The 22,606-nt window shown below is 44.4% G+C and overlaps 1 long non-coding RNA gene and 1 pseudogene across 3 annotated transcripts in view; both read right to left on the reverse strand.

Annotated features, from left to right (window-relative positions):
- The window catches only part of LOC309621667, a 311,127-nt gene that overhangs the window by 111,241 nt on the left and 177,280 nt on the right, over nucleotides 1-22,606 (reverse strand). Inside the window, exon 1 of one of the 2 annotated variants that reach the window (XR_014240139.1) lies at nucleotides 6,067-7,111. The exons of the other annotated variant lie outside the window; for it this stretch is intronic. This is a non-coding gene — a long non-coding RNA (uncharacterized lncRNA). Of the gene's footprint in view, nucleotides 1-6,066; nucleotides 7,112-22,606 lie in introns of those variants that run through there. 2 annotated transcript variants of the gene reach the window in all.
- LOC309621668 (serine/arginine-rich splicing factor 3 pseudogene) lies at nucleotides 20,434-20,920 on the reverse strand (annotated as a pseudogene). Its single transcript has one exon. The product of its transcript is annotated as a serine/arginine-rich splicing factor 3 pseudogene (transcript).

Here is a 22,606-nt window from a genome sequence, read left to right on the forward strand (position 1 = left end):
TAAACATGAATTCACCATACAGCCCAGCAATTCCACTCCTAGTTACATACCCAGGAGAAATGAAAACATACATCCACACTTGTACGTGAATGTGAACACAGCAGCATCGTTTGTAATAGACCAAAAGTGGGAATAATTCAAATGTCCATCAACTGGCGAAGGGATAAACAAAATGTGGTCTATCCACGTAATGGAATATTATTCAGCAACAAAAGGGAACGAGAGACCGGAACACACAACGTGGATCAACCTCCAAAACCTGGTGTTAAATGAAAGAAGCCATGTGCAAAAGACAAACAGTCTACAACCTGTAAGATTCCACTCATATGAAATGTTCAGAAAAGGAAAATTACTATAGAGACAGAAAGCAGATTATTGGTTGCCTGGGGATGGGAGCAGGAAGTGACTACAAGTGGGCACAGGGGGTCTCTTTGACACATGGAAATGTTTTAAAATTAGACTGTGGTGCTGGCTGCACAACTCAGAGTTTACTAAAACTCATCAAATTTACACTCATAGTGAGTGAATTTTATAACATGTAATAGCATGCCTCGATAAAGCTGTTTTTCAAAGAGTAAAAGTTGCAAAATTTTGTTTTGACCAAAACCATGTTTCAAAGACACCAATTCTCACACGAATTCAAAAAGATCAATATTCAGACTCTGGATTAAGCTCTGAAGTCAGTGTGAGAAAATGAAATGTCTTCCATGGCAATAATGATGTGACGTCATAGTACTTTAACCATGATGTTCTTTATATATGAGAGTAACATTTGCATACTTTATGAATTAAGCATCTATTTTGGAGTCTCCTTATAATCGGAAACATCCTTCTCTAACAGGAGAGGGTATGCAGTCAGAGAAGTGAGTAGATTGTCAACAGACAGATGGAATTTATCAAATGTTATGTGCCCCACTTGCATATGATGAAATTATTTCAGTATATCACAGAAGAAAATGGTAGCAAAACATCTTAACCATACAAATTGATTTTAACCGACAAATTGATTTTACTGTCTATTTGATAACCAGTATCCCTTTAAAACCATTCTTTCAATGAGCCAAACCCAGGACACTTGTCAATCTCTAAATGAGTAAGTTTTACTGACAGCAAATTAGGAATCCACTTCATTGGTGTCCGTTAAGACGTATGGTTTCTATGTTAGGATGAGGAAGATAAAGGCAGCTGTCATTTACTTAACCTTTTTTATTCTGGAAACCGGCAATTAAAAACAAAGAAGTTAAGCATTGATCCTGCTCTATTAGTCTTCTATTGCTGTGTAACAAACACCCACAAACTCAGTGACTTAAAAACACCGCTAATAAATACCTCCCAGTTCTGGAGGTCAGAAGTCCTGGCTGGCTCTGCTGGGTTTTCTGCCTAGGGGCTCACAAAGCCAGAATCAAGGTGCTGGCAACCTGGGTTCTTATCTAGAGGCTCCAGGGAGGAATCTGCTCCCAAACTCATTCATGCTGTTGGCAGAATGCAGGTCCGAGGGCTGTAGGACTGAGGTCCCCGTTCCCTTGCTGCCTGCCAAGGAGGAGGGGTCACCCTCAGCTCCTCGACACACTCACAATCCTTCTCATGGGGCCCCCTCCACCTGCAAAGTTGCCAAGGGTGCGTCCCACCTTTCTCCTGCTTCAATCTCTCTGACTTCTGCTGCCGGCCTGAGGACATTCTCTGCTTTTAAAGGGCTGGTGTGAGCAAATTCAACCCACCCAGAACACAACCTTAATTATATCTGCAAAATCTCTTTCAGCGGGTTACCCCTGGGAGTAACCCCTGGAGGCTTTTAAAAGTCACGGGAGACGTCGCAGAAATCTGCCAACCGCACCTGACTGTCTTTACAGGCAAATATATAGCGCAAGTGGATGAGTAAAAAGCAGTCAACGTGGAAGGAATGGCATGATTAGCAAACTCACCGCTTCCTAACTTCCTAATAAAATAATCGATTTATGCAGAGATCGTCAGTGAAAATGAAACGAATGGCAGATGACAGCTGAGTGAGGAGCCGGAGAGCTGAGCGCACCTGAGCCCACTTTAGAGAAGTGACGGACGGCAGAGCGGCCCCTACGTGTCATGTGCCTCTTGCTACAAAGTCCGAACCTAACACGCTAATCCAGCTGTTGGAGCTGGCTTTCAGCTCATAGGAAATTTAGGAAGCAGAAGTGCAATTTAAATGACACCACGAAAAAGCAAACAGAGAAATCCAGAATGTGGAACACTCTACAGCCGGCCCAGTTTCTTCAATACGTCAATTACCTGGGGGTGGGGGTGGGGGTGGGGTGGGGGGCTGTTCTGGATTAATGGGATGTTATTACCAATTACAATACAAGAACAATATTTGGATCCTGATTCAAAAAACACAAGAGTAAAAGGACATTTTAAAGTTAATCAGAAAAACCTGAATATGGACTCAGTATTAAAGTAAGAATCATCATTTTCATTGGTTGGCATAAAGGTCTTAAGGTTGTATGAGAAAACATTCAGATTTTTTAGAGACGCACATAGGGCTGAAATGCTACGAGGGGTTTGCTAATTGCTTTAAAATATTCCGGCAACCACAAGAAGAGGGGATGGACAAAGCAGGTACACAAAATGTTGAAACATACCGAATCTGGCTGATGTATATGCATGGGGGCTCATTGTTCTGGTCCACTTTTACCCCGGACTAAACATTTTTATAATAAACGATTTCATTTAAGAGATTTCATTCATTGAGCATCTGCTGAGAATCAATCACTGTGCTCAGGGCTTCGCATCCACTTCCTGCTGGATCCTCACTACGGCCTTATGAAGCAGGTACCATTTGTATCCCCACTTTTATAGCTAAGAATATGAAACAACGACCAGTGTGGGGTGTAGCCGACAGGCCTGCCAATTGCCCGCCACCCCAGCGAAGCCTCAGAGGCCAAGGAAATGAAAGATTTCTACATTTTTTGGTTTCACAAAGCAGTCTGACAAGTCGCCTGCAGCCCGCGTTGGAGGGCGATCCCCCAAACCATGCGCCAACCGCAGCACAGGGGATGCTGGAAGGTTCGGAAGGAGACAAAAGGCGGAGACAGGTAGAGGGTGAAAGAGAAACAGAGGGACCACAGAAAAGCAACAAGGTGGAAACACACGGAGACAGTCACGGAAAGGGGCGGAGGGAAGAGATGGGGAGACAGTGGGGAAGAGGGATGTGCTTGAAGGGGGATGTCACAGACCTAGAGTCAGACAAAGCTACTGCAACCTTGGTCCACCTTCCACTCTGCCCCACCCCTCACACCAACCAGAAAACGGGAACGCCTCGGAGCAAAGGAGGGACCAGACACGTTCAGTATAGAGCTCTGTCCACGTGTAGTTACAGATCCGTGTCAGGCACGGTTACCTTGTCCTCTCTCCCCATCCCCCAGCCCCCATCCCGTGACCTTCTCCCCAGACAGCTCACCAGCTCCAAGCTCAGAGCCAGGAGGAAGGGAAGGAGGAGTTATTTATTTATCTAAACCATGTTTCAGTTTTTTAACGGCCTAACTGAGATAAAAGTCACAGACCCTCAGTGCCCAGCAAAGCTGTTCTCAGCGGGGAAAGTCTGTGAGGCTGAAGTTAATAGCACGAGGGCCACGTTAATGCCACTAGGGGGTTCAGATCAGAGGCTCCTGGAGGCGGCTTCAGGTGACGGTTTAATCACAACGGAAAAAACGGGTCTGGGGTTTGCAACGTGTGACTGGGGGGGTGGGGGGAGTGGGGATGGCAGAAAGGGGTTACAGGAGGGAGCGTGGGGAGCAGAAAACACAAAGGAAGACAGAATCCTCAAACAGAATCCTCAATGCCTTTCAGAGACTGGAACTAGACCTGCAGAGGAGGGCAGGCCTGTCACACCGACCCCCCACCCCGCCCCGGGCATGTTAATAACACGGAACCACTTGCTCAAATTACACGTTAAAAAACACCTTCTTGGCCTTCCCTGGTGGCACAGTGGTTACGAATCCGCCTGCCAACGCAGGGGACACGGGTTCGAGCCCTGGTCCCGGAAGATCCCACATGCCGCGGAGCAACTAAGCCTGTGCGCCACAACTACTGAGACTGCGCTCTAGAGCCCGCGAGCCACAACTACTGAGCCCGCGTGCCACAACTACTGAAGCCCGCGCACCCTAGAGCCCGTGCTCCACAATAAGAGAAGCCACCACAATGAGAGGCCTGCGCACTGTAACAAAGAGTAGCCCCTGCTCACCGCAACTAGAGGAAGCCAGTGCGCAGCAATGAAGACCCAACACAGCCAAAAATAAAATAAAATAAAAAATAAAATAAATTAAATTTAAAAAAAAAACTGTAAATGACGCCTGCCCTCAAAAAATGCCCTGGGGTAGGGCATAGGCAAGGAAATTCAACACATGACAAATTTTTCAAGAACTCAATATGAAGAGGGAAGGTGTAGTCACTCTTTAAAAAAAAAAGGAAAAGAAAAAAAAGGACATGCCTAAAGTTCACTATAAGGAATTCTTAGCCATATGCAAATCCAACGTCCAAAAAGGTTTCAGCTCACACCAGTCAAATGACCATCAGCAAAAAGTCTACAAACTATAAATGCTGAAGGGCTTTTAGAGAACTGTGTACCTTCTAGCTGCTGGTGGGATGTAAAGTGGTAACAGCACTAACACAAACTGAATGGAGCTGCTTTAAAAGGTAAAAATTCAGCTACCATATGATGCGGCAGGGCACCTTTTGGGCCTATAACCTAAGGCCACCAGAATCGGAAAGACAGAGGCAGGCAAATGTGCACTGCAGCAATATTGAAATAGCCAAGATATGGAAGCAAAAAAAAGGTCCATAAACAGATGAATGGACAAAGAAGAAGTGGTATATAGACAGAATGGAATATAAGTCACGAAAAAAAGTAAAAGAATGGCATATGCAGCACCACACATGAGCCTAGAGATAATCACACAACGTGAAGTAAATCAGAATGCGAAAGACAAATGCCTTTTGATATCACTTATGTTATCTGAAAATTCATAAAAATGAACATATTTCCACAGAGAAAGGCAATCTCAGATTGAGAAGACAAACTTATGGTTAAGCCAAAGAAAAGGTGTGAGGAATGGATAAATTAGGATATTGGGGTTAACACACATATACTAATACGTATAAAATATATAATCCCCAAAGACCTATGGAATACCAAGAGTGGTCTACTCAACACTCTGTAATAACCTACATGGAAAAGAACCCAAAGATCAATAGATATATGTATATGTGTAAATGAACAAGATTCTGTACACCTAGAAAAAAAGACATTTTTCAATCAAGTTTGCTCTGATAAAAACTACAACTTAAAGACACAGACAAGAATTAAGGAGGCTAAAACTTATGGGGGTTTGTCCTGGCACATTCCACTCTAATCTGCAACCTAAAAGCACAACTTGCAGCAAGGTTCTGTTTCCCTAGCAAGCAGAGTTGGCAACGTAGAAGTCTTCCCACCCTAAGGCCGTTTCCTCAAACAGCAGCTCAAATCTACTGCTAATGGTCACTAATATTCACAAGGACTGCAGGGCTGTAAATGACTCATGCCCTCAAAAAATATCCTGGGGCAGGGAATGGCCAAAAAATCCAAACGCGGCAAATTTTTCAAGAAGGCAATTAGAAGTTGTAAGTTTAGCTCAATCTTTAAAAAAAAATGAAAAGGACATTGATAAACGCAAAACATCAGGAATTGTCAGACGCATGGAAACCCAATCTACACAAAGGTATCACCTCACACCAGTCAGAATGACCATCAGCAAAAAGTCAACAAACAATAGATGTTGAAGAAGTTGTGGAGAACAGCATAACCTCTCGGTCTAAGTGGGATGTAAACTGGTAACAGCCAATAATAGGAACAGAATGGCAGTGTGTTTAAAGGTAAAAAGTGAGTCACCATATGATCTGGAAGGCCCACTATTGGGCCTGTCACCTGTGAAAGCCAGAATCCAAAAGACACGGGATGGAAAATCGTGTATTGCAGCAGTATTTACAATAGGCAAGACATGGAAGCAAACAAAATGCCCATCAACAGATACATGGACAAAGAAGAAGTGGTATACGTACCGAATGGAATAGTAGCCTCGGGAAAAAAATGAACAATGCCGTTTACAGGACTACAGATGAGCCTAGAAATAATCATATTAGGTTAAGTCAGTCAAAAAGGAATGACAAATATCCTATGATATCATTTATACATGTTATCCTAAGATTGCTACCAATGAACATATTTCCACAGAAAAAGACACTCACAGACTTATAAAACAAACTAATGGTTAACCAAAATGAAAGGTGGGAGGATGGATAATTTAGGACTAAGGGGCTAACATACATAGATTAATGTATGTTAAATGTATATAAACATATAACATATAAACTATATGAATTATATAATCACTAATACATAGAAAATATATAATGACAAAACACCTACCAAATACCAAGGGAGGTCTACTCAACATTCTGTAATAACATACATGGTAACAGGATCCGAAGATGAACAGACATATGCATGAATCATTGAGCAGATTCTGTACAGCCAAACAATCACAACACTCTAATCAAATTTACTCCGATAAGAAATAGAAATTAAATTTAAAAAGCAAACATAAGTAAGGAGACATAAACTTCTGGGGGCTTGTCCCAGCACATTCCACTCTAATTTACAACCTTGGAACACTACCTCCAGGAAGACTCTGTTGCCCTAGTAACAAGAGTTGAGAACGAAATAATGCTGCCACCTTGTGGCTCTTTCCCACAACAGCAGCTTTAAACCCAGTGCTAATGGTAGCTTAATAGTCACAAGGACTGCTGGGCTGTAAATGACGCCTGCCCTCAAAAAATGCCCTGGGGTAGGGAATAGGCAAGGAAATTCAACACATGACAAATTTTTCAAGACGTCAATATGAAGAGGGAAGTTGTAGTCACTCTTTAAAAAAAAAAGGAAAAGAAAAAAAAGGACATGCCTAAAGCTCAGTATAAGGAATTATTAGCCACATGCAAATCCAACGTCAAAAAGGTTTCAGCTCACACCAGTCAAATGACCATCAGCAAACACTGCAGGATTCCACTCCCTGTGCTTTGTGGCTGCTTCCCACTAGCTATCTAGTTTACATTTGGTAGTGTATATATGTCCATGCCACTCTCTGACTTCACCCCAGATTACCCTTCCCCCTCCCTGTGTCCTCAAGTCCATTCTCTATGGCTGAGTCTTTATTCCTGTCCTGCCCCTAGGTTCTTCATAACCATTTTTTTTCTTTTTTTTTAGATTCCATATATATGTGTTAGCATACGGTATTTGTTTTTCTCTTTCTGACTTACTTCACTCTGTATGACAGTCTCTAGGTCAATCCACCTCACTACAAATAACTCAATTTCATTTCTTTTTATGGCTGAGTAATAGTCCATTGTATATATGTGCCACAGCTTTATCCATTCATCTGTCGATCCTGCCAACACTTTTACTTTACTCAACTGAGACCAATGTCAGACTTGTAAGGTAATAAATTTACGATGTTTTGAGTCACTCAATTTGCGGTAATTCGTATGAAAGCAATAAAAAACAAATACAGAGGTCCTACAAGAGCCAGGCTATATATTTATATTTAAGTATTTCTAAAATGAATTTAACCCTGTGATTCACAGCAGCAGCAGCTTCCAAGGGATCCCACCACACACCTGAGGCGAAAGCAGCCTAATAAAGAAGCAGTGACAGCAGCAGGTCACTGCCCCACACTTGGGGTAGAGGGGGATTTGATCTACTGTAGCAGCAGCGTAGCCTGAATGGGAATGCATCCTCCTGTGGCACTAGTCCCATCAGCATTAGTCTAATCTGCTAGCATCTGCTGTGCCAACAGGCCCAACGTATACAAACCCTCCAACTCAGTAGCATTAAGTGAGCCAGGCTCAGTGTTTCCTGAAACTCATATCCAATGGCACTGGAAAGCCCAGATATCACCTACTGTTATGAAAACATAAAAAACAATAACAGAAGACTGGCAACTTCAGAAAGAAAAGGCGAACAATGGAATGGGTGAAAACAAGTGGGATAAATATAAGAGACTATCATTAGCCTCATGAGTTTCTTAAATTCCCTATGATGGTCAAAGCAAAAATTATGACACCGTCTGATGTGGTTCTCAATGTATATAAAGGAAATACTACAGAAAATCATACTTTAAAACTGGGGACTATTAAGAGACCTAAATGGAAGTAAAATTTTGAAACTTCACTTGAAGTAATAAAAGACAGATTCCAGTAGGCTATGATAAGTTACATATGTATAGTGTAAGGCCAAAAGCAACCACTAAGAAAACTATACAAACAGTATACACAAATGATTATAAATAAATTAGATTAAAATGGACTTACCAAAAAATGTTTAAGTAACCCACAAGAAGGCAAAATAAGAGAAACACAGGATTGAGAAACTAAGGTAAAAGACAAAACAAAAAATAAAATGGTAGACCTAATCTTTAACATAGCAATAATTACATTAACTGTAAACGATCTAAATAACCAAGTCAAAGACAGAGATTGGAAGAGTAGATGAAAAAATCACAAGCATGATCCAACTCTATACTGTCTATAAGAAGCTTACTTTAAACATCATGATATAGGTAGTTCAAAGTAAAAGGATGAAAAAGGTATATCATGTGAACATTCATCAGAAAAAGCAGGAATGGCTATATTAATATCAGATAAAGTAGATTTCAGAGCAAAGGAAATTATTAGGGGCAAAGAGGGTCATTACATAAAGATAACAGGAATAATCCACCTAGATGACCTAGTGATACTAAATGTGTGTGCACCAAACAACAGAACTTCAAAACACATGAAGCAAACACTGAAAAAGGTAAAAGGAGAGAATTTCAAATCCACAATTATTATTTGAGACTTCAACACAGCAATTTATAGAACTCCCAGAGAGAAAAATCAGCAAGGGTATGGAAGAACTGAAAACATCATCAATCAACAGGATATAACTGACATTTAAAGAACACACTCAATAAAAGCAGAATACATATTCAAGTGTCCATGGAACATTCACTCATATACCATACACTGGGTGATAAAAAAAAACATTAGCAGATTTAAAAGAATTAAAATCATAGAGAGTATGTTCTCTAGCCATAATGGAACCAGACTAGAAATCAATAACAGAAAGACAACAGGAAAATCTTCAATCACATGAAAACTAAACATCACAATTCCAAATAACTCATGGGTAAAAAGTCAAGGAAAAATTTTTAAATGCATAGAATAAAAGAAAATGGAGATATAACAGATCAACGTTTGTGGAATGAAGTGAAAGCAATGCTGAAAGGGAAGTCTATAGCACTAAATTGGGAAAGAAAATATTTCAAAGAAATAGTCTAATTTTCTATATTAAAATAGTAAAAACGGAAGAGGAAAAAACACTAAACAAGCAGAAAGAAGGAAATAATAAAGATGAAACAAAAATCCATGAAACTGAAAACAGGAAAATGGGGGGGGGGAGGAAATCAATGAAACAAAAGGCTGGTTCTTCAAAATAAACAATCTCATCAAGAAAGATGTAGCAAGACTGATCAAGATAAAAAGAGAGATGGCACAAATCACAGATATCAGAAATGCAACCAAGGATACCATGACATATCCTGCAGGTTAATAAGGGACAAGTTATTATGAACAAGTCTACACTATAAATTCAAAAATGTGGATGAAATGGACCAATGCGTCTACACCCAAAACTACCAAAACTCAGCCAAGATGAAAGAGACAATCTCAATTTTCCTGTAACTATGAGAAACACTGATTTTTCATTTAAAAACTCCCAAAAGAAATATTCAGGCTTAGATGTTTCACTTTTACCCAAGACTTAAAGAATTAACACCAATTTTACATGACTTGATAAGAAACAGAAGTAGAGGGAACAGTTCCTAATTAATTTTATGAAGCCAGTATTACCTTGATACCAAAACCAGACTGGGATAGTATAGAAAGAAGAAAACTACAGGCCAGTATTTTTTATGAAATTGGCTGTAAAAATCTTCAGCCAAATATTAGCAAATTAACTCCAGAAATATATAAAAAGAATAATATACCATGACCAAGTGGTATTTATTCCAGTTATGCAAAGTTGGTTAAATATTTGAAAATCAAACAATGTAATCTACCATATCCAATAGATTAAGGGGGAAAAGTCATGTGATCCTAATCATTAATGCAGAGAAAGCATTTGACAAAATCCAATCCCATTCATGATTTAAAAAAAAAAGAAGAAAAGAAACTCCAAGCAAACTAGGAATAGAAAAGGAACATACAGAAACTCATAAAGATGATCTACAAACAACCTATACCGACATTATATTTAACTGTGAAAGACTGAACGCTTTCTCTGTAAGATCAGAAACAAGGCACCGATATCTGCTCTCACCACTTTTATTAAATATATTACTGGGGGTTCTAGTAAGAAAATAAAGCAAAAATAAATAAATAGATAAATTTAAAAGTTAAATTTTTAAAAAGTTTATTTAAAAGATGAAAGAACTATTCCTACTATGTTGAATAGGAAGGAATATATCCTCCTGAATGTTGAATAGTAATATATCCTATTATATTGAATAAGGAAAACTAAAACTGTCTATATCTGAAGATGAGATGATAATCTAAATGGAGAAAATACCAAGGAATCCACATAAAGCTTGAGAAATAATATTAGTTTGTAAATGTTTTAGAGTACAAGATCCACACAATTTTATCAAATTATATATTAATAACAAATGTGTAGAAGCTTAAATAAAAATATGTGATGCCATTTACAACTGACCTAAATAAATACTTAAATAGAAGCCCAATAAGACATTTATAGGACCTCTATACTGAAAATTACAAAATGCTGATGAAGAAAATTTTAAAAGTCCCAAACAAAGAGGGAGACATACCTTGTTCACGGATTAGAAAACACAACATAATAAAGCTGTCAATTCTCCCCAAGTTAAGAGGCTTAACACAATTACTCTTAAAATGCCCTCAAGGTTTTTGTGGATATAGACAAGCTTATTCTAAGATTTATATGGTAGGAAGAGGCTGAAGAATAGCTAAAACAATTTGTAAAGGAAGATTAAAATGGGAGGAATTAATCTACCCAATTTCAAGATTTCGCAGTAGTGATGGAGGGTAGATACATAGATCAATGGAATGGAACAGAGAACCCAGCAATAGACTGACACAAATACATTTAACTTGGTTTTGACAGCAGTGCAAAAGCTATCAAGGAAGAATAGACTTTTCAAAAAATGGTACTGAAACAGTTGGACATCCCTCGACAAAAACAAACAAACAAACAATGAACCTTAACCTAAACCTTACACATCTTACACAAAAATTAAATCAAAGTGGATCATAATCTTAAATGTAAAAGCAGGACATTTTTAGAAAAAAAAAATAGGAGAAAATCTTTGGCATCTAGAACTAGGTGAATAATTCTTAGACTTGACACCGAAAGTATGATCAATAAAAGCAAAAACTGATCAATTGGATCTCATCAAAATGAGTTAAAGATGCTTCATAGAAGATCCTTTTAAGTGGATGAAAACTCAAATTACACAGTGGGAAAACATATTTGAAAATCCCATAGGAGACAAATGACTTGTATCTATAATATACAAAGAACTCTCCAAACAACTTAAAAAAATCCAACTAGAGAATAGGCAGAAGACAGGAACAGACATTTCATGGAAGAGAATAAACACATGGCAAAGAAGCACATGAAAAGATGTTCAACATCGTTAGCCATCAGGGAAATGCAAATTAAGACCATAATGAGATATCAGAGAATAACTAAAATTAAAGTATAGTGACAACATCAAATGCTAGCGAGTACGTAGAAAAATTATATCACATCACTGGTGGGAAAATAAAATGGTTTAGCCACTCTGAGAAACAGCTTGACAGTCTCTTTTAATCCTAAAAGTAGATTCACCCTACAATGCAGTAATTGTACTCTTGAGCATTTATCCAAAAGAAACAAAAACTTAATGAAGTTCCCACAGAAACTTACACATAAATGTTCATAGCAGTTTTATTTCTAATAGCCACAAACTGGCAACTCCCCAAATGTCTTTCAATGGGTGAATGTTGAAACAGATTGTGATAAAATCTTATGATAGAATACTACCGAGCAACAACAAGGAACAAATTATTAATATATGCAAAAATTGAAATGAACTTCAAGGGAATGATGCCGAGGGAAAAGTTTTTAAAAGCCAATCTCCGAAGATTAAGTAATTCATGATTATGTTTACATATTATTCTTAAAATAACAAAACTGTGGAGATGGAGAACAGATTAGAAGTTGCCAAGGGTTAGAGATGGGGGTAGAAGGTACAGCGGGGGAACTCTGTGAGGTTTTTGTGGTCCCAGTACAAATAATACAGCAATCTTGGTTTTAATCCCTAAAGATTTTTAAAAGCAATTCCTAGTAAGAGGTGTCCAGATATTTAGCAATGGCAGCAGATTAGAGGTATAGCTCCCCAACATGACAACTTCGAAAGAGATCTATACTATCAATACTAATTTAATGCATATGTTAATTTTTAAAAGGCCAGTCACAATACTTAAATGGTACATATCTTAACGATATTACTCTGGGTATCCAGCTATACCAGATGGACTAGCAGGATTTTCTGTCCATTCAATCTTATTTAAGACAGTAAATCTTATAATAAGACAGTTAAAAAAAGAAAAAGAAAAACAACAAACCTCAACTACAGTTGGATATTCTCACAGCAAGATGAGGTGAAAATACGTAGCAGCGGTTCAAAAGCTTAAGCAGTGGCACCTAAATTTGGCTGCACATTAGAATCCTCTGAAGCACTTTTTAAAAACCCTCACACCGACGGTTGGTCATGCTAGACCAATACAATCCTTTTAACTCTCCTCAGACGATGCCAATGTCTAGCCAGAACGGAGAACCAGCGGACTAAGCAGAAGGGGATGTTTCTACAAAGATCTCTTAACAATAAGTCCTCTCACCCAATCAAGATTTACCTCCCCGCAAAGGGGTAAAGAAGGCTAGATGTTGTCCATACTTGCTTAGCTTTAATTAGCACTTGTGACTTGCCCAAAACCTAGATCATGTTTCCCCTAAATTTCATGTTATTCCCTAAGTTTATCAAACCCAAGGCTAAGGGGTTTGCCAGGATGAGATTTTAAGTGCTCACACAGGGGAAGTCCCTGGCAAACCAGGACAGCGGTCACTCTACACTGCAATGTAAAGCATCCTAAATAACCCTGCCACTGCTCCCAGATACTAGTCTGTGCCAACCAGTGGAGAAAAGGCATTCTCCATTACTACCATGGCAAATGCTACTGTACTTACCTTGGCTAGTCCCTATCTTTTCCAGGCGCCACTCCCCTTCACCTGCTGGTGGACGCTTCGGCCAGCTGACAATGCAGATATTTTCAAACTTTAAGGTGAATAAAAATCATCTGGAGGGCCTGTTGTAACAGAGATCACTGAGCCCCACCAGAGTTGCTGATTCCATAGGGCTGGGACCGGGCCCTAAAACTTGAATATCTAACACATTATCAGGGGATGCTGGGAAAGCTGGTCAGGTAATGGTAAAGCTGGCCAGGAAAAAGAAACCCGACGTGTCAGATCATAAAGTATGGAAGGGCAAGCCCGCCGGCAGTCCAGGCCGGGGGGCGGGGGGGCGGACCTGGGTCCCCAGCCCTACAGGGCCAACGGCAGACCGGCTCGGGCGCCCCTCGGAAGCGCGGGGTCCCCGCTGCCGAGTCTGTGGCCCCGGCCGGCCCCGGCTCCCCTCTGCCCACCCTGCGCGCGGGGGCTGGAAACGGCCGCGGAGAACCAGGCAGGGCGGGAAGGGGGGCTCCAAAGAGGGTCTGGCGACTCGAGTCGCTCCGTTACTCGGTGGGCTCAGCGCGCGCCGTGGGGGAAGAGAGGTGGAGGTCCGGGAAGAGGGGACGGGCAGCACTCACGTAGACCAGCAGCAGCCATGGGTAGACGGCGGGCTCGGCCACCACGGGCGACTCCAGCCTCAGCTTCTCCCCCACGTTTTCGCGCGCGGCCCCCGCACCAGGCTAGTCTGGCGGTTGGGGGAGGGGCGGGGCGCCGCCGGCGGGGGCGGGACAGGCGGGCGGGCGGGCGGGAGGCTGAGGGGAGGGAGCCTGGCCTGGGCCTCAGCCGGCGCCGCCGCCGCCGCCGCCGGCCTGCTCCCGTCCGGCCCCCGGCTCCCTCTTTGTGGTCACAGGCCCGGGGCCTCCAGCGCTGCTGCCAACTGGGGCCGGCGTGAGGCAAGCACAATGAGCCGGGGCCCAGCTGAACCACTCACTCGCGGCGAGCGCCTCCCGCCCCGTGGACCCGCCCCCACGCACGCACGTACGCACGTAAGAACGCACGCACGTACGCACGCAAGCACGCACGCACGTCTTCAGCTGCCCCCCCGGCCACACCCACCGGCCCGAAGTGGAGACCCGGGGAGACCCCTCGGGGCCTGGGGTGGCGGGTTCGACTCCCGCCCTTGACGTACCGTGACACCTCCCCCCCAATATGTTTCTAGGTATTATATGTATATATGAATATACTATTATATACACACTTGCGTATGAATTTATATGTGTATGTACATGCGCATATTTACATATAGGGGTGTGTGTGTACACATTGTATATATGTATGTGTATATATCTTATATATATGATATATGTATGTATATATACGATGAATTTCTATATACAGTACATATATATTTTTATGCTATATGCTTTTATATGTAGGTGTATATGTGTGTCTATATGTATGTACGTGTATGTATTGCATATATTATATGTGTATGTATGTATACTGTCTATATGCACACCTAAATATCTTTGTATGTGTGTATATACGTATGCTATATATGTACCTAGGTGTGTATATTGCATATGTTATACGTATGTGTACATACTGTATACAAACTATGCATTTTATATGTGTGTATGTATAGTGTATATGTATGTGTGTATTGTCTATATTGTGTGTATATGTGTGTATACATACTGTATATATACAAACTGCATTTTATATGTGTGTATATATGTATGTGTGTATTGTATATACTATATGTGTATATGTGTGTACGCATACTGCATATGTACACAGCTGTATATTTTTGTATGCTTGTACATATGTACGTGTGTGTGTATATACACACACACCCCATATGGATTCTGTTTGTCTGGAGAACCCTCACTGATACGGACACTTATGACAATTGAGTACCTGCTCTTTGCCAGCCAGGGAGCCAAAGGCTTGTCTTTCGGTGTCTCCCTTAAGTATCACGAGTCCCAGGAGGGAAGGTGATGCTGCTCCTACCAGTTGAGGTGCCTCAGGGTCAGTTAGGTGGACAGGGCGGGGGGCTGGAGCCTGGTGGAGCCCAGGTGGAGTTCTAGCAGCAGTACAGCCTAGCAGTCCCACTTCCCCGGGTGCTTCTCACAAAGACGCCGAGGGAGAGTCGGGACCTGAAGGAGGGAATGAGGAAGCTTCCGTGGGTCCGCAAGCCCAGACCAAGGCTGACTCCTCAAGAGTGTTAGAGGTCAGGACTGTGGTTACCCTGGGGGTGGGCTTACACAGAGCCATTCATATCCTGAAAAAGTATCCATTCTGCTCTTGTTTGTATGGTTACCCCCCTCCCCCAAATCTTTTAAAAACAGATTCTCTTGGTTGCTGGGAACACACACGGGGAAGTTGTGTGTGAGGGGGTATGATCCAGGGGACAGGGAGGATAAGCCCCCCACTCGTAGGGCAAGGAGTGGCTCAGCTTTGTGAGCTGAGGATGGCCCACGAGGTTCCAGAGAGAAGGGTCCCTGCTCCGTTCCTGCTCTGTGCACCCCATTCCCAGCCTGAGAAGCCCAGAGCCACCCACCCCCCCGCAACACACACACACCAGGGAGGAGAGCCAGTCACCCTGGCTCCCAGCCTCCGGCTCCAAGGCTCCCGGCACTAGGAGCTATTTTCAGCTTTCATGCCCTAGGACACGGCCAGAGCTATTGTCTCTGGAAACTCTCTGTCTGTCTCTCGCCCGGCCTCCCTCCCTTCCTCCCTCCCTCCTCCGCTTCTTCCCCTCCAGCTCCATCTGTCCTCCCCTCCACCCTGCATTTCTACCCAGGATGGCTCACAGACAGCTGCTCCCCGTGCCCACCTGCCACCATTCCATGGATGTCAAAGCAAGCCCTGGGGACTTCCCTGGAGGTCCAGTGATTAAGACTCCGAGCTTCCACTGCAGGGGACGCGGGTTCGATCCCTGGTCAGGGACATAAGATCCCACATGCCACACAGCACGGCCAAAACAAAATGAATAAATAAAGTTATAGTGATGAAACAGCCCTAGTGGTGCAAGGATGGGACGTATAGCTCTATGGTATAGAAAAAAGATCCAGAAACAGATATATGAGAACTTGATATGATAGAAAGTGGGGAAATTAAGGAGTTTTCAATAAATGGCATTAGGACAATTGCATATCCATGTGGGGAAAAGTAAATTAGAAAAAAAAAAAAGCAAGCCCTGGTCAGGTGTGACCTTGGGCCCAGGGCCATTGGCACAGGTTGTCATGTGGGATGTTCTTCCTTAGACTCCTCCCTCCCTCCTGTGTCACTGTCACTTCCTCCAGAACCTTCCTGGACTCCCCTCCACAAGCCCGGGGTGTGCCCTCACCCGCCCTGGATCACCAGAATTCCAATCCCGGCCCACCCTTCCCCGCCAGGTAGAGAACTGTGCATGGTCAATAAGACCGTAGAGGTCATTGGCCATTGCTATTGCAGCTGGAATTGTTACTGTGTTTAGATAGGGTGACCAACACCCGCCCCCAGTTTGCCCAGGACCGCTCAGGTTTGAGCGCTGGAACTCTGGGGAAACTCTCAGTCCCGGGGAACCCCAGAAGGCTGGTCAGCCTATTTAGGACAGATCTTTCACTTGATCTCCCAACCCCCGAGAGCCAGAAAGGGAATCTCCCCCCTCCTTCCATTGTAACCTTCATTCATTCATCCACTCATCCCTTTATTCAACTCCTTTATTCAGCAAGTATTTATGAAGCATCTACTACACAGCAGACACTCTTCTAGGTGCTGGGGACATAACAGCATCCCTGTCCTCAAAGAGCTCACGTTCTAGCGAGGGCAGCAAACAGTAAACTGAGAAGGTGTGATTTATTACATGGGGATGATGTCTCGGAGACCACTGCAGGGCAGGGGAGGTGGGAGAGGAAAGGGGCAGTTCTAAATGCAGGCGCTGACGGGATTGGGGCAGACCTTGCCCTGGGCCAGGCTGGTTGCTTCAACACAGCTGTCCTCGCCCAGAGCCATCCTGCCCCCGCCTCACCCAGTTCTTCCGTGATGTGTGGGGAAAATCTGTGGTTGTCACAACTGGGAGGGAGGGCCCCTGGAATCAAATGGGTGAGGCCAGGGATGCTGCTAAACCCCACACAGTGCCCAGGAGGGGCCCTCAGCAGAGGATGACCCGCCCCGAATAACCCCAGTGCCACGGGGGAGACCCTGCACTAATATTATTCAGACCCGCTGGTGCCCCGATTCCTGCACAGGCAGGGACTCTAACCGGGTCACCTCTGTATCCCGAGGTGACCTAGAGTGGGGCAGCCACGAGGGCTGAGATGAGTATCAGGGGTGAAATGACAAACCTCTGCACCCACTCTCCCCTCCGCACCCCAGGGGCGATGGTCTCTATCTCCTCCCCGTGCAGGTAGCTTTTCCCTGAGCCATTTCTTCTTGTCAAGGTCCCTGTCGCAGGTTGGGTTCCCCAAAGATGACGTTGAGAGCAAGGATTGGAGTGCAGGTGGTTGATGTGAGGCGTGCAGGAACAGATACAGCTGCCATAGGGTTCCACAATTCCACTCCCGGGCATAGATCCGGAGAAAACTCTAATTCAAAACTATACATACACCCCTGGCATTTCCCTGGTGGTCCAGTGGTTAAGAATCCATGCTTCCAGTGCAGGGGGCGTGGGTTCCATCTCTGGTCAGGGAACTAAGATCTCACATGCCGTGTGACAATAAAAGAAGAAAGAAAAAAGAAAGAAAGAAAGAGAGAAAGAGAGAAATAGAGAGAAAGAAAGAAAGAAAGAAAGAAAGAGAAAGAGAGAGAGAGAAAGAAAGAAAGGAAGAAAGGAAGAAGGATAGAAGAAAGAAAGAAAGATACATGCACCCCAACGTTCATTGCAGCACTATTTACAGTAGCCAAGACATGGAAGCTACCTAAATGTCAACTGATGGATGAATGGATAAAGAAGATGTGGTACATATATACAATGGAATATTATTCAGCCATAAAAAGAATGAAATAATGCTATTTGCAGCAACGTGGATGGACCTAGAGATTATCATACTAAGTGAAGTAAGTCAGAAGAGAAAGACAAATATCATATGATCTCACTTATATGTGAAATCTAAAATACGACACAAATGAACGCGTCTACAAAACAAAAACAGACTCACAGACATAGAGAACAGACTTGTGGTTGCCAAGGGGGAGAAACAGTGAGGGAGGGTTGGATTGGGAGTTTGGGGTTAGCAGATGCAAACTATTAAATATAGGATGGATAAACTACAACGTCCTACTGTCTAGCACAGGGAACTATATTCAGTATCCTGTGATAAGCCATAACGGAAAAGAAAAAAGTTTTATTTATAGGTTCCATCCCTAACTGAGCTGGCCCATCCCCTCCCATGTTTCTAAGTGCAGCCCGAGGCTGCAGACTTCCCACCGTGGTCTTCAGCTCCAGAGCAAGCCACCTGCGAACCACCCACATCTTCCCAGGGGCTGGCAACTCTCCTTTGCTACTGATTCCAAGACACATCCAAATAGCAAAAATGTGACCATGAAAAGAAACTCAGGCATGTTCAAATCAGGGAAATAACATTCTTAGCTCTGTTCAGTACTCGCTTAATTTTACAAGAGCTTAGAGTTACAAAAAAGTTGCAAAGATCTGTACAGAGTGTACAGAGTGCCGTGGACCCTGACCCAGTACCCCTATTTCCAACTCATTAGTACCTTAGTGTGACATGTTTATCCAACTAAGGAACCAAGATGGATACATTGTTATTAACTAAAGTCCACACTTTATTAGAATTTCCCTAGTGTTCCCCTAACATCCTTTTTCTGTCCCAGTCTCCTCTGGGCTGTGACATTTCTCAGACGTCGCTGGGTTTTGATACCTTGAAAGTTTTGAGGAGGACTGGTCAGGTGTTTTGTCCCTCAATTTGTTAGTCTGTTTGTTTTCTGATGTTTTCTTATGGTTGGTCTGGAGTTATGGGGTTTGGGGCGGAAGACCCAGACAGAGATAAAAATGCCATTCTCCTCAGGTCACATCAAGGATACACACCATCAACGGGACTTATGACAAACGATTTTACCCTTGATCACCTGGCCAGTATTGTCTTTTTTTTCTTGCTGCGTTGGGTCTTCGTTGCGTGTGGGCTTCTGTAGTTGTGGCACGGGGGCTCAGTAGTTCTGGCTCCCAGGATCTAGAGTGCAGGCTCAGTAGTTGTGGCCCACGGGCTTAGTTGATCTGCGGCACCTGGGATCTTCCCGGACCAGGGCTTGAACCTGTGTCCCCTGCATTGGCAGGCGGATTCTTTTCTTTTCTTTTTTTCTTTTGCAACCAAAACGTTAATCCCAAGGATTCTCACAAAACATATTACAAATGACAGCATGAAAAAAAAAATTGCACAGTAACTCAAAGTTCAGCTCTACAATATACTCTTAATCTGGCAGGACATTGGTATCTTGATAATCTCAAATTTCCAAAAAATATTACAAAGAGCTATGTATTCATGTACAGCAATCACAGAGGGGACGTATGACCTAACTCAAAGGTAAACTAACTTCCTTGAAACTTCTTAGATTTTAAACTCCCTGGACAATCTCTTGTCCGGTGTGAAGACTAGTGGAATTTTTAAACCTCTAATCTAGGGTAAGGGTGCGGCTTTCATTTTTACCTGCTGGCTTGGGTTCACAGCACCTTTTAAAGACTGCTTGCTTAACTACAGCTGCATACCATATCCCAGCTACAGAAAGTCTTTTCAATGTTTGCCAGTGTTGTTTCCATAATAGTAAACATCACACTTTAGGTGGGCAGGAGTTAGAGTTTTATTATCAGTCTAGGCAAGACCAAAAATTCAAAGCAAGTTCAATTTTGCTTAAGGGAACATTGTAAGGTAACAATTCTTCATATTACATGCCTCCCAGGACCCATTTCAAACCATAGAGAATGACACCTTTATGTGTCACTGTCCCAAGAGACAAACAAATGTGAACAACTAAAACATTTAAAAAGTGCACCAAGCTTCGGAAGTCTCAAACAAAACTTGAATTTTCTGTACATACTCCTGCCAAATGAAGTTATTGCCTGTACACCACTCCTCTTGCAAAGTGGTCTTCTATTTCCTTTCATCTGACCTAGATCGGCTAGGAGACCTAGAGAAAGATCGGGACGGCTTGTGATTTCTCTCTTGGGACAGGGATCTCTCTCTTCTCCTATATCTAGAAAGGGACCTGCTCTGGCTGACGGAGAAGGCTCTCCATCTTGGAGATGTGTGGGAGGTGGAGGACTCCTCCTCCCATAATCATCTCGAGGGCGACGACCCCAAGAAGGAGGCGGTCACGATTTCGACTTCTCTTTTCCCCATTCGACAGGTCCACTCTTACTCGGCAGCCACATAGTGTTCTCCCATCTAGTTCTCGGACAGCATCGGCTGCATCTCGGGGATCTTCACATTCAACGAGAGCGAAGCCGGGAGGGTTTTTAGCACCCCACACACTTCAGAGTGGTCCATAATAGCCTAAAGCTCGTTCCAATTCAGCCTTGTTACCACTGTTTCCAAGATTCCCTACACAAACTTTACAGTCCAACGGACAGGAATCACGTTGCAAGACCCTCGTGGCTCCTGGGTTTCACGGGCCACAGGGTGGTCCCGGGCCTCTAGAATCTGGTAGCTGAATCTGCTCGCACAAGCTGTCCTGTGGGGATGCGTTTTCCCCTATGTGTCCAGCCCGGGGCCCTGCTCTCTTGGCCCGGCCTCCCGGGTGAGAGGGTGAACCCCAGCTCCCTGGAGCAGACACTCAGAGCCCTGGTGACCGGACTCACGGCTGATGGGGCTGGAGCGGCGGCTGGACACGTGTGGCCAGCCTGGTGGTGTTTGGCCCCGTCTGCAGTTCCAGTTCCAGCTGAGAAAGAGCCTCCCTGTGTTACTTTCTCCTGGTTGTGTAAGGATCCCCGGTGTCATTTGACAGAAATGTAGACGGTGTGTTCTTTCTCTCTTTTCTCCCTGCTTCCTCTCCTCCCTCTCTGCCTCCCTCTCTCCCTGTACCTCTTTCCCTGTTCCGCTCTCCCTCTACCTCTTTCCCACTCCCTCTCTGTCTCTCCCTCTGTCTCTTCCTCTCTCCCTCCCTCTCTCCCTCTCCCTCCCTCTCCCTCTCTCTTTCCTCTCCCTATCTCCCTCTCTCCTCTCTCCCTCTTCCCTCTTCCTCTCCCTCTTCCCTCTGCCTCTTTCCTCTGCCTCTTTCCTCTCCCTCTTCCCTCTCCTCTTTCCCTCTCCTTCTCTCCCTCCCCCTCTCTCCCTCTCCCTCTCTCCCCCCTCTCTCCCTCTTCCTCTCTCCCTCTCCCCTGTCTCTGCCTCTCCCTCCGTCTCTCCCTCTGGGAGGGAGTGAGGGAGATGGAGAGATGGAGGGAGCGGGAGAGTTGGAGGGAGAGGGAGAGGGAGAGGGAGAAGAGGGAGGAGAGGGAAGGAGGAGACGTCTCTCCCTCCCTCCCTCCCTCTGCCTCCCTCCCTCTCCTCCCTTTCCCTCTCCCTCCGTCTCTCCGTCTCCCTCACTCCCTCTCAGAGAGGGAGAGACGGAGGGAGAGGCAAAGACAAGGGAGAGGGGGAGAGGGAGAGAGGGAGGGGGAGAGAGAGGGGGGAGAGAGGGAGAGCTCTCTTCCTCCCTCCCTCTCCCCTCCTTCTCTCCCTCTCCCTCCCTCCATCACTTTCCCTCCTTCTCCCTCTCCCTCTCTCCCTCCCAGAGAGGGAGAGACAGAGGGAGAGGGAGAGGGAGAGGGGGGAGACAGGGACACGGAGAGGGAGGGAGGGAGGGAGGGAGACAGAGAGGGAAGCAGGCACCCTCTCGCCTTCTCCCTCTCCCTACCTCCTTCTCCGACTCCACCTCTCCTCTCCCTCTGTCTCTCCCTCTCCCTCCCTCCCTCTAGGAGAGGGAGAGGGAGAGGAAGGGAGGGAGAGGGAGAGAGGGAGGGGGAGGGAGACGGAGAGGGAGAGACGTCTTGTCCTCCTTCCCTCTCCCTCCCTCGCCCTTTCCCTTCCTCCCTCCCTCTCCCTCCCTCTGTCTCACCCTCTCCCTCCCTCTGTCTCTCCCTCTCCCTCACTCCCTCCCAGAGAGGGAGAGATGGAGGGAGAGGGAGAGACGAGGGAGAGGGGGAGAGGGAGAGAGGGAGGGGGGAGGGAGGGAGAGGGAAGAGGGAGAGTGGGAGAGAGGGAGAGAAGGAGGAGAGAGGGAAAGGGAGGAAGAGACCTCTCTCTCTCTCTCCCTCTCTCCGTCTCTCCCTCTCTCCCCCTCTCT

This window comes from Balaenoptera borealis, assembly GCF_965194805.1.
Source record: "Balaenoptera borealis genome assembly, contig: HAP1_SCAFFOLD_801, whole genome shotgun sequence".
Classification (NCBI taxonomy): Eukaryota; Metazoa; Chordata; class Mammalia; order Artiodactyla; family Balaenopteridae; genus Balaenoptera; species Balaenoptera borealis.